Raw genomic sequence first — 11,360 nt, 5'->3', positions numbered from 1 at the left:
AAATGAAAGCTGTTCTCTGATTGGTTGCTATGGGCAGCACAGACTGCTCTGTGGCAACTAATATGGAGGCCGCGATAATGTTTACAGAGATTGTCACCCAGATTTCTAAATTGTCAGGACGCAGGTGACACCATCCAATATGGCTCCTAGAGGGGCAGTCACCCAGCTTTCCCAGAAAGGCAAATGTAGTTTTTGTGTAATTTATACTCCGATGCCTCACAATTCAAAGTATATGTTCATTTTGGAAACTCTCCTTTTCCCTAGTTCAGCAGACGGTGGTCACCAGTGGTACTGCAGATCTGGTTACTACACATAGCGCCCCCTGTGATGTATTAGGGTATTGCAGGATTTGGGATAGAAATCTCAGATAATTTCAGACAATACAACATCCTGTTTTTCGCCCCTTTATTTGTGTCGCCCTCCTGTAAACATGTGACGGAAGCGATCGATGCTGACACATCCCCTGCGCTGTCACACGTCTATCAGAACTTACAAGGCACAAACCCGAGAACGGAACAATCGTCTTGTGATTTCCTTCCACGTGAATCACATACATGTCCTGTCTGCTGAGGAGACGAAATAAAGGGACCTGACAGCCATAAACATTTCCTCACAGAGGAAACTGCACAATATACAAATTATACATGTTCTGTCACTACTATACAATATCCAACAGCTCTGCATGCTGTCAGTGAACGGAGACAGGAGGTGCAGATACTGATGACTACTGCGGACATGACTATCTGCACAATCCTCGTACTGTGACATCACTGTGTGTATTATCCCTGTACTGTGACATCACTGTGTGTATTATCCCTGTACTGTGACATCACTGTGTGTATTATCCCTGTACTGTGACATCACTGTGTGTATTATCCCTGTACTGTGACATCACTGTGTGTATTATCCCTGTACTGTGACATCGCTGTGTGTATTATCCCTGTACTGTGACATCACTGTGTGTATTATCTCTGTACTGTGACATCACTGTGTGTATTATCCCTGTACTGTGACATCACTGTGTGTATTATCTCTGTACTGTGACATCACTGTGTGTATTATCCCTGTACTGTGACATCACTGTGTGCATTATCCCCTGTACTGTGACATCACTGTGTGTATTATCTCTGTACTGTGACATCACTGTGTGTATTATCCCTGTACTGTGACATCACTGTGTGTATTATCCCTGTACTGTGACATCACTGTGTGTATTATCCCTGTACTGTGACATCGCTGTGTATATTATCTCTGTACTGTGACATCACTGTATTATCCTGTACTGTGACATCACTGTGTGTATTATCCCTGTACTGTGACATCGCTGTGTATATTATCTCTATACTGTGACATCACTGTGTGTATTATCCTGTACTGTGACATCGCTGCGTATATTATCCCTGTACTGTGACATCACTGTGTGTATTATCCCTGTACTGTGACATCACTGTGTGTATTATCTCTGTACTGTGACATCACTGTGTGTATTATCCCTGTACTGTGACATCACTGTGTGTATTATCCCTGTACTGTGACATCACTGTGTGTATTATCCCTGTAATGTGACATCGCTGTGTGTATTATCCCTGTACTGTGACATCACTGTGTGTATTATCTCTGTACTGTGACATCACTGTGTGTATTATCCCTGTACTGTGACATCGCTGTGTGTATTATCCCTGTACTGTGACATCGCTGTGTATATTATCTCTATACTGTGACATCACCGTGTGTATTATTCCTGTACTGTGACATCACTGTGTGTATTATCCCTGTACTGTGACATCGCTGCGTATATTATCCCTGTACTGTGACATCACTATGTGTATTATCCCTGTACTGTGACATCGCTGTGTGTATTATCCTGTACTGTGACATCGCTGCGTATATTATCCCTGTACTGTGACATCACTATGTGTATTATCCCTGTACTGTGACATCGCTGTGTGTATTATCCCTGTACTGTGACATCACTGTGTGTATTATCCCTGTACTGTGACATCACTGTGTGTATTATCCCCTGTACTGTGACATCACTGTGTGTATTATCCCTGTACTGTGACATCGCTGTGTGTATTATCCCTGTACTGTGACATCACTGTGTGTATTATCCCTGTACTGTGACATCACTGTGTGTATTATCCCCTGTACTGTGACATCACTGTGTGTATTATCCCTGTACTGTGACATCGCTGTGTGTATTATCCCTGTACTGTGACATCACTGTGTGTATTATCTCTGTACTGTGACATCACTGTGTGTATTATCCCTGTACTGTGACATCACTGTGTGTATTATCTCTGTACTGTGACATCACTGTGTGTATTATCCCTGTACTGTGACATCGCTGTGTGTATTATCCCTGTACTGTGACATCACTGTGTGTATTATCCCTGTACTGTGACATCACTGTGTGTATTATCCCTGTACTGTGACATCACTGTGTGTATTATCTCTGTACTGTGACATCACTGTGTGTATTATCTCCTGTACTGTGACATTATTGTGTGCATTATCCCTGTACTGTGACATCACTGTGTGTTTTATCCCTGTACTGTGACATCCCTGTGTGTATTATCCCTGTACTGTGACATCACTGTGTATATTATCTCTGTACTGTGACATCGCTGTGTGTATTATCCCTGTACTGTGACATCACTGTGTGTATTATCTCTGTACTGTGACATCGCTGTGTGTATTATCCCTGTACTGTGACATTACTGTGTGTAGTATCCCTGTACTGTGACATCACTGTGTGTACTATCCCTGTACTGTGACATCACTGTGTGTATTATCCCTGTACTGTGACATCACTGTGTGTATTATTTCTGTACTGTGACATCACTGTGTGTATTATCTCTGTACTGTGACATCACTGTGTGTATTATCCTTGTACTGTGACATCGCTGTGTGTATTATCGCTGTACTGTGACATCGCTGTGTGTATCATCTCTGTACTGTGACATCACTGTGTGTATTATCCCTGTACTGTGACATCACTGTGTGTATTATCCATGTACTGTGACATCACTATCTGCACAATCCCTGTACTGTGACATCACTGTGTATATTATCCATGTACTGTGACATCACTGTGTGTATTATCCCTGCACTGTGACATCACTGTGTGTATTATCCCTGCACTGTGACATCACTGTGTGTATTATCCCCTGTACTGTGACATCACTGTGTATATTATCCATGTACTGTGACATCACTGTGTGTATTATCTCTGTACTGTGACATCACTGTGTGTATTATCCCTGTACTGTGACATCACTGTGTGTATTATCTCTGTACTGTGACATCACTGTGTGTATTCTCCCTGTACTGTGACATCACTGTGTGTATTATCCCTGTACTGTGACATCACTGTGTGTATTATCCCTGTACTGTGACATCGCTGTGTGTATTATCCCTGTACTGTGACATCACTGTATGTAATATCCCTGTACTGTGACATCACTGTGTGTATTATCTCTGTACTGTGACATCACTGTGTGTATTATCCCTGTACTGTGACATCACTATGTGTATTATCCATGTGCTGTGACATCACTGTGTGTAGTATCCCTGTCCTGTGACATCACTGTGTGTATTATCCCTGTACTGTGACATCACTGTGTATATTATCCATGTACTGTGACATCACTGTGTGTATTATCCCTGCACTGTGACATCACTGTGTGTATTATCCCCTGTACTGTGACATCACTGTGTATATTATCCATGTACTGTGACATCACTGTGTGTATTATCTCTGTACTGTGACATCACTGTGTGTATTATCCATGTACTGTGACATCACTGTGTGTATTATCTCTGTACTGTGACATCACTGTGTGTATTATCCCTGTACTGTGACATCACTGTGTGTATTATCTCTGTACTGTGACATCACTGTTTGTATTACCCCTGTACTGTGACATACCTGTGTGTATTATCCCTGTACTGTGACATCACTGTGTGTATTATCCCTGTACTGTGACATCGCTGTGTGTATTATCCCTGTACTGTGACATAACTGTATGTAATATCCCTGTACTGTGACATCACTGTGTGTATTATCTCTGTACTGTGACATCACTGTGTGTATTATCCCTGTACTGTGACATCACTGTGTGTATTATCCCTGTACTGTGACATCACTGTGTGTATTATCTCTGTACTGTGACATCACTGTGTGTATTATCCCTGTACTGTGACATCACTATGTGTATTATCCATGTACTGTGACATCACTGTGTGTATTATCCCTGTACTGTGACATCACTGTGTGTATTATCCCTGTACTGTGACATCACTGTGTGTAGTATCTCTGTACTGTGGCATCACTGTGTGTATTATCCCTGTACTGTGACATCACTGTGTGCATTATCTCTGTACTGTGACATCACTGTGTGTATTATCTCTGTACTGTGACATCACTGTGTGTATTATCCCTGTACTGTGACATCACTGTGTGTATTATCCCTGTACTGTGACATCACTGTGTGTAGTATCTCTGTACTGTGACATCACTGTGTGTATTATCCCTGTACTGTGACATCACTGTGTGTGTTATCTCTGTACTGTGACATCACTGTGTGTATTATCCCTGTAGTGTGACATCACTGTGTGTATTATCCCCTGTACTGTGACATCACTGTGTGTATTATCCCTGTACTGTGACATCACTGTGTGTATTATCCCCTGTACTGTGACATCACTGTGTGTATTATCCCCTGTACTGTGACATCACTGTGTGTATTATCCCTGTACTGTGACATCACTGTGTGTATTATCCCCTGTACTGTGACATCACTGTGTGTATTATCTCTGGACTGTGACATCACTGTGTGTATTATCCCTGTACTGTGACATCACTGTGTGTATTATCCCCTGTACTGTGACATCTCTGTGTGTATTATCCCTGTACTGTGACATCACTGTGTGTAGTATCTCTGTACTGTGGCATCACTGTGTGTATTATCCCTGTACTGTGACATCACTGTGTGTATTATCCCTGTACTGTGACATCATTATGTGTATTATCCTTGTACTGTGACATCACTGTGTGTATTATCCTGTACTGTGACATCACTGTGTGTAGTATCTCTGTACTGTGACATCACTGTGTGTATTATCCCTGTACTGTGACATCACTGTGTGTGTTATCTCTGTACTGTGACATCACTGTGTGTATTATCCCTGTAGTGTGACATCACTGTGTGTATTATCCCCTGTACTGTGACATCACTGTGTGTATTATCCCTGTACTGTGACATCACTGTGTGTATTATCCCTGTACTGTGACATCATTATGTGTATTATCCTGTACTGTGACATCACTGTGTGTATTATCTCTTTACTGTGACATCACTGTGTGTATTATCTCTGTACTGTGACATCGCTGTGTGTATTATCCCTGTACTGTGACATCACTGTGTGTATTATCCCTGTACTGTGACATCACTGTGTGTATTATCCCTGTACTGTGACATCACTGTGTGTATTATCCCTGTACTGTGACACCACTGTGTGTAGTATCTCTGTACTGTGGCATCACTGTGTGTATTATCCCTGTACTGTGACATCACTGTGTGCATTATCCCTGTACTGTGACATCATTATGTGTATTATCCTTGTACTGTGACATCACTGTGTGTATTATCCCTGTCCTGTGACATCACTGTTGGGCACATATTTCTGCTCATGTAGTACATGTCTCCTATAAGTAGATGTATACAGGGTGTATTAGGAGGCAGCTGTTGTGGAGACATTAGATTGTCAGCTCTTTAGCCCGGGGCAGGTACCTGGCAGTATACTGTGATGTTTCTGTGCATGGTTCCTCCTCCTTCCTGTCCTCGTCCCTCGTGAGCTTCACATCTGCAGCTGATTATGTGATTGTTCGAGAAGCAAGAGAATAAGATAACGCTCCGAAAATTCTTTGTGGTTTCAATTCATTTCCAGCCGGGTTATTACAAGGAAGATTTCCAATTATTGACATATTTGTTAATGTGACTTTTCTTCAACACAGTTTTATCTGTTTCACGGAAAGTTGGGTGATATGAAAATCATTCAAGCACCAGGCCCCCGACTCCTGAGTGGTGAGAGCACAGGAACATGAGGAGGATGTACCTGTCATGTTACAGATATGGTATAGCCAACCTCTGCTTGCTGCCACTGAATGGAAACTAGAAAAAGCAGATGTGACGCAGCTGCAGTGCTCGTTACACTGTATCAGGGGTGTTTCTGTATGGGGTACAGAAGGGGCCGTCACATCAGGGCCCACAGGGGAGTTTTCATTCACCGACAGCAAGCAGAGATCTTAAAAAATGAAGAAAATCACTCGGTGATACAGATCAGGTCAGTTTTGACCCAAATCCGCAGATATGGTATAGGCAACCTCTGCTTGCTGCCACTGAATGGAAACTAGAAAAAGCAGATGTGATGCAGCTGCAGTGCTCGTTACATTGTATCAGGGGTGTTTCTGTATGGGGTACAGAAGGGGCAGTCACATCAGGGCCCACAGGGGAGTTTTCATTCACCGACAGCAAGCAGAGATCTTAAAAAATGAAGAAAATCACTCGGTGATACGGATCAGGTCAGTTCTGACCCAAATCCGTAATCTAGGCGGTAATTAGCGCTAATGACTTGTGATTAGGGCATCGGGTGCATCTGCCATCAAATGTCTCTGAGATTATAATTAGTTCAGGATGAAGCAGCGAGGTCCAGTGTCACGGATTAACCCCGCGGATTATCAGCACCTGAATTTAGATTAGGCCTAAATTCTTCTTTAAGAAGACGACTCCTCAGTGCAGTTTTGGGTGGTCGTCTCCAAGAGGTTTTACTGTGGAGACCCCACTACAAGTCCCTTCCTCAACAATCCCCCCAATCGTGCAAACCCCCACCGTATATGCAGATCCCAAAGCAGAACGCAACCTTTTTCAGGGCATTCCATCTTACACAAGGGCTGATCACCCAGCTTTCCCAGATTCCTGATTATGCTCTCTACGTAGAATCAGACGCCTTGCCTGTTACATTACTGAGCACATAGAGAGTCACAGGGATCTGGCGCCATCTAGTGGTGGCCTCTGCTGGTGTCACCTCCCTGTGACAGCGATCAGCCTGCAGGTCCTTACCAATAACTGCACCCTGTACCTAGATTTTGGCTATAGTGGGCGGAGATATGCAAATTGTTCCCTTATCTTATGACCACAACATTTCAGTGAAATTGGAAATTAAAGGGCCAGTTACATAGAGTTTGTCAGAATAACATCAGATGACAGGAAAACACCAATAACTGGTGGGTATCTGAAAGTGTATAATTATGGACAGCGTTTAACATTTAGGTAATTTACATTTTTATTTGGTGCTATAGGATATATACAATTTATAAAACAGGCTCAAAATACTAAATACTGTGATTCATTCATGTCAGGATATGTTCACATAGGACGACACGATGACCAGGACATCTAGGAAATTGTGGATTCTCTCATTTTGATCTCCAGTGAAGATACAGAATAAGTACAGTGAGTGCAGCTCTGGAGTATAATACAGGATGTAACTCAGGATCAGTACAGGATAAGTAATGTCATGTATGTACACAGTGACTGCACCAGCAGCAGAATAGTGAGTGCAGCTGTGGAGTATAATACAGGATGTAACTCAGGATCAGTACAGGATAAGTAATGTCATGTATGTACACAGTGACTGCACCAGCAGCAGAATAGTGAGTGCAGCTCTGGAGTATAATACAGGATGTAACTCAGGATCAGTACAGGATAAGTAATGTCATGTATGTACACAGTGACTGCACCAGCAGCAGAATAGTGAGTGCAGCTCTGGAGTATAATACAGGATGTAACTCAGGATCAGTACAGGATAAGTAATGTCATGTATGTACACAGTGACTGCACCAGCAGCAGAATAGTGAGTGCAGCTCTGGAGTATAATACAGGATGTAACTCAGGATCAGTACAGGATAAGTAATGTCATGTATGTACACAGTGACTGCACCAGCAGCAGAATAGTGAGTGCAGCTCTGGAGTATAATACAGGATGTAACCCAGGATCAGTACAGGATAAGTAATGTCATGTATGTACACAGTGACTGCACCAGCAGCAGAATAGTGAGTGCAGCTCTGGAGTATAATACAGGATGTAACTCAGGATCAGTACAGGATAAGTAATGTCATGTATGTACACAGTGACTGCACCAGCAGCAGAATAGTGAGTGCAGCTCTGGAGTATAATACAGGATGTAACTCAGGATCAGTACAGGATAAGTAATGTCATGCATGTACACAGTGACTGCACCAGCAGCAGAATAGTGAGTGCAGCTCCGGGGTATAATACATGATGTAACTCAGGATCAGTACAGGATAAGTAATGTCATGTATGTACACACTGACTCCATCAGCAGAATAGTGAGTGCAGCTCTGGGGTATAATACATGATGTAACTCAGGATCAGTACAGGATAAGTAATGTCATGTATGTACACAGTGACTGCACCAGCAGCAGAATAGTGAGTGCAGCTCTGGGGTATAATACAGGATGTAACTCAGGATCAGTACAGGATAAGTAATGTCATGTATGTACACAGTGACTGCACCAGCAGCAGAATAGTGAGTGCAGCTCTGGAGTATAATACAGGATGTAACTCAGGATCAGTACAGGATAAGTAATGTCATGTATGTACACAGTGACTGCACCAGCAGCAGAATAGTGAGTGCAGCTCTGGGGTATAATACAGGATGTAACTCAGGATCAGTACAGGATAAGTAATGTCATGTATATACACAGTGACTGCACCAGCAGCAGAATAGTGAGTGCAGCTCTGGGGTATAATTCAGGATGTAACTCAGGATCAGTACAGGATAAGTAATGTCATGTATGTACACAGTGACTGCACCAGCAGCAGAATAGTGAGTGCAGCTCTGGGGTATAATACAGGATGTAACTCAGGATCAGTACAGGATAAGTAATGTCATGTATGTACACAGTGACTGCACCAGCAGCAGAATAGTGAGTGCAGCTCTGGAGTATAATACAGGATGTAACTCAGGATCAGTACAGGATAAGTAATGTCATGTATGTACACAGTGACTGCACCAGCAGCAGAATAGTGAGTGCAGCTCTGGGGTATAATACAGGATGTAACTCAGGATCAGTACAGGATAAGTAATGTCATGTATATACACAGTGACTGCTCCAGCAGCAGAATAGTGAGTGCAGCTCTGGAGTATAATACGGGATGTAACTCAGGATCAGTACAGGATAAGTAATGTCATGTATGTACACAGTGACAGCACCAGCAGCAGAATAGTGAGTGCAGCTCTTGGAGTATAATACAGGATGTAACTCAGGATCAGTACAGGATAAGTAATGTCATGTATGTACACAGTGACTGCACCAGCAGCAGAATAGTGTGTGCAGCTCTGGTGTATAATACAGGATGTAACACAGGATCAGAACAGGATAAGTAATGTCATGTATGTACACAGTGACTGCACCAGCAGCAGAATAGTGAGTGCAGCTCTGGGATATATTACGGGATGTAACTCGGGATCAGTACAGGATAAGTAATGTCATGTATGTACACAGTGACTGCACCAGCAGCAGAATAGTGAGAGCAGCTCTGGAGGCGGTTACCTCGTTAGAGGAGGGTGTGGCTGTGTGTGAAGCTGCTCTGTGCTTGTGCTCCTGAGCTCCTGGAGGATCCATCTACCTACCCAGGGCCTGCTCTCTCCTCACCCAGGGAGGGAGTTGGGTTCCTGGGGATGAGCGAGGGAGCCGACTCCCAGGCTCCTGCTTCCCGGGCCAGGCCGGCGGGGGGCAGGAGAGGACAGCAACCGGCCAGCGCTATGGAGGACTCAGGGGTGAGACGTTCCACCAGGAGTCGTAGTAATACTGCTCCTACTCCCCCTGAGTCCAATGTGAAGCAACACCGTAAGAAGCCGGACGTCCATGATGGTGCGGGTGAGAGCGGTCCTTCCGGGGCTGGAGCTATGAAGCGGAGTGCTCACAGAGGTAAGGCTGACCATGCGGGGGGAGGCTGGGCGGTGCAGGGACCCCGGGAGTCTTTGTCCACCTATGCCTCCCGGGTCCAGAGCCACCTCTGTGAGTACGAAGAGGCGACTAAGACCATCAGGAGGCTCCGGGAGGAGCTGCGTTGTGCCCGCGCCAGGGCGAACACGGCGCCTAAGAAGAGAAAAACTGAGATATGTTGTGAAATTAACAAACTTAAAGCGGATATTGATAAACTGCTGAAAAGAAAAAACTTTATTTGCAACAACAGCGGACCATTTCAAGAAAAACTTTTAAATGATGACTGATTTGCTCAGATGGCTGATAACAGAGAGCAAAGGCTGATGGGGTTGCAGCCTGCGAGCCAGGTGGAGGAGGAGGATGATGATGATGATAACGAGCAGCAGTTCCCACCTGGCGGCCTGCAGGAAGATCAGCAGGCCTCGTGCAGTGGGCCCCCTGCAGAACAGCCAGCAGTAACACCTCGCTCGGGGGAGGACAGTGACACCGGCAGCCAGGGAGGGGCGCTCATGGCAGAGATCCGGCTGCTCGAGTCCCCAGTGCGCATGCAGAACTTTTCGTTTGGTGATGAACTCCCAGAGGAAGCCGCTGGGGGGAGCAGCCGGAGGAAGGCGAAGAAGACCAGGCCCAAGCAGCAAGAAGAGGTAAGATTCATCTTTACCCCCCTCCCTGTACACCCCCCCGGGCAAAACGCAGGGTCAGCTCACTGTGCAAGCCCTGCTACCCAAACCCCCCCGAGTTCTGCTGTGGACCCGGTGCAAAGGTGCAGGGAGATTACAGGTGTGACATCTGATGTGGCGATGGGCTCCGTCTCTGTTTGTGGTAACAGTGGGGGAGCAGAGGAGGCATCGGCCGCAAGGCCGGACAGTCAGGGCGGCTTGGCAGTGGCGATAACATCAAAATCCAGTGCTGCGGTGCGTCCCCTGGTGGGAGGGGGGGATAGCCCAGCACTGGTGGCAGCTTCCGGTGCCTCGGTGCCTCTTCGTGCCTCGGCGCCTCTTCATGCTGTCGCTGCTGATCACTTGGTTATGGGGCGGCGTCAGTGTGGAGGGGTCGCTGAGGCTGAGAGCTCCGGACCTCCCAGACAGAAGGTACTCTTTTGTGTCGGTGTTGGGGATAATGACAATTCTGTGCAGACCGGAGATCAGCGGCGCCTCACACCGGCTAAGGAGCAGCGGCGATTGTTACCAAGTCCCAGGAAAAGCAAAATAACATCTGCTACCGATGATGTGGAGGGCACAAGTGCGACAAGAGTTGGGCTCCCCTTTGGGCGATGCTCTGCGAGGGAACCCCCGTCCCTTGTGCCCGAAGATGCGGAGGTGG

Source organism: Engystomops pustulosus, chromosome 8 (assembly GCF_040894005.1).
Source record: "Engystomops pustulosus chromosome 8, aEngPut4.maternal, whole genome shotgun sequence".
Classification (NCBI taxonomy): Eukaryota; Metazoa; Chordata; class Amphibia; order Anura; family Leptodactylidae; genus Engystomops; species Engystomops pustulosus.
Note: the sequence above shows the minus strand (reverse complement) of the source record.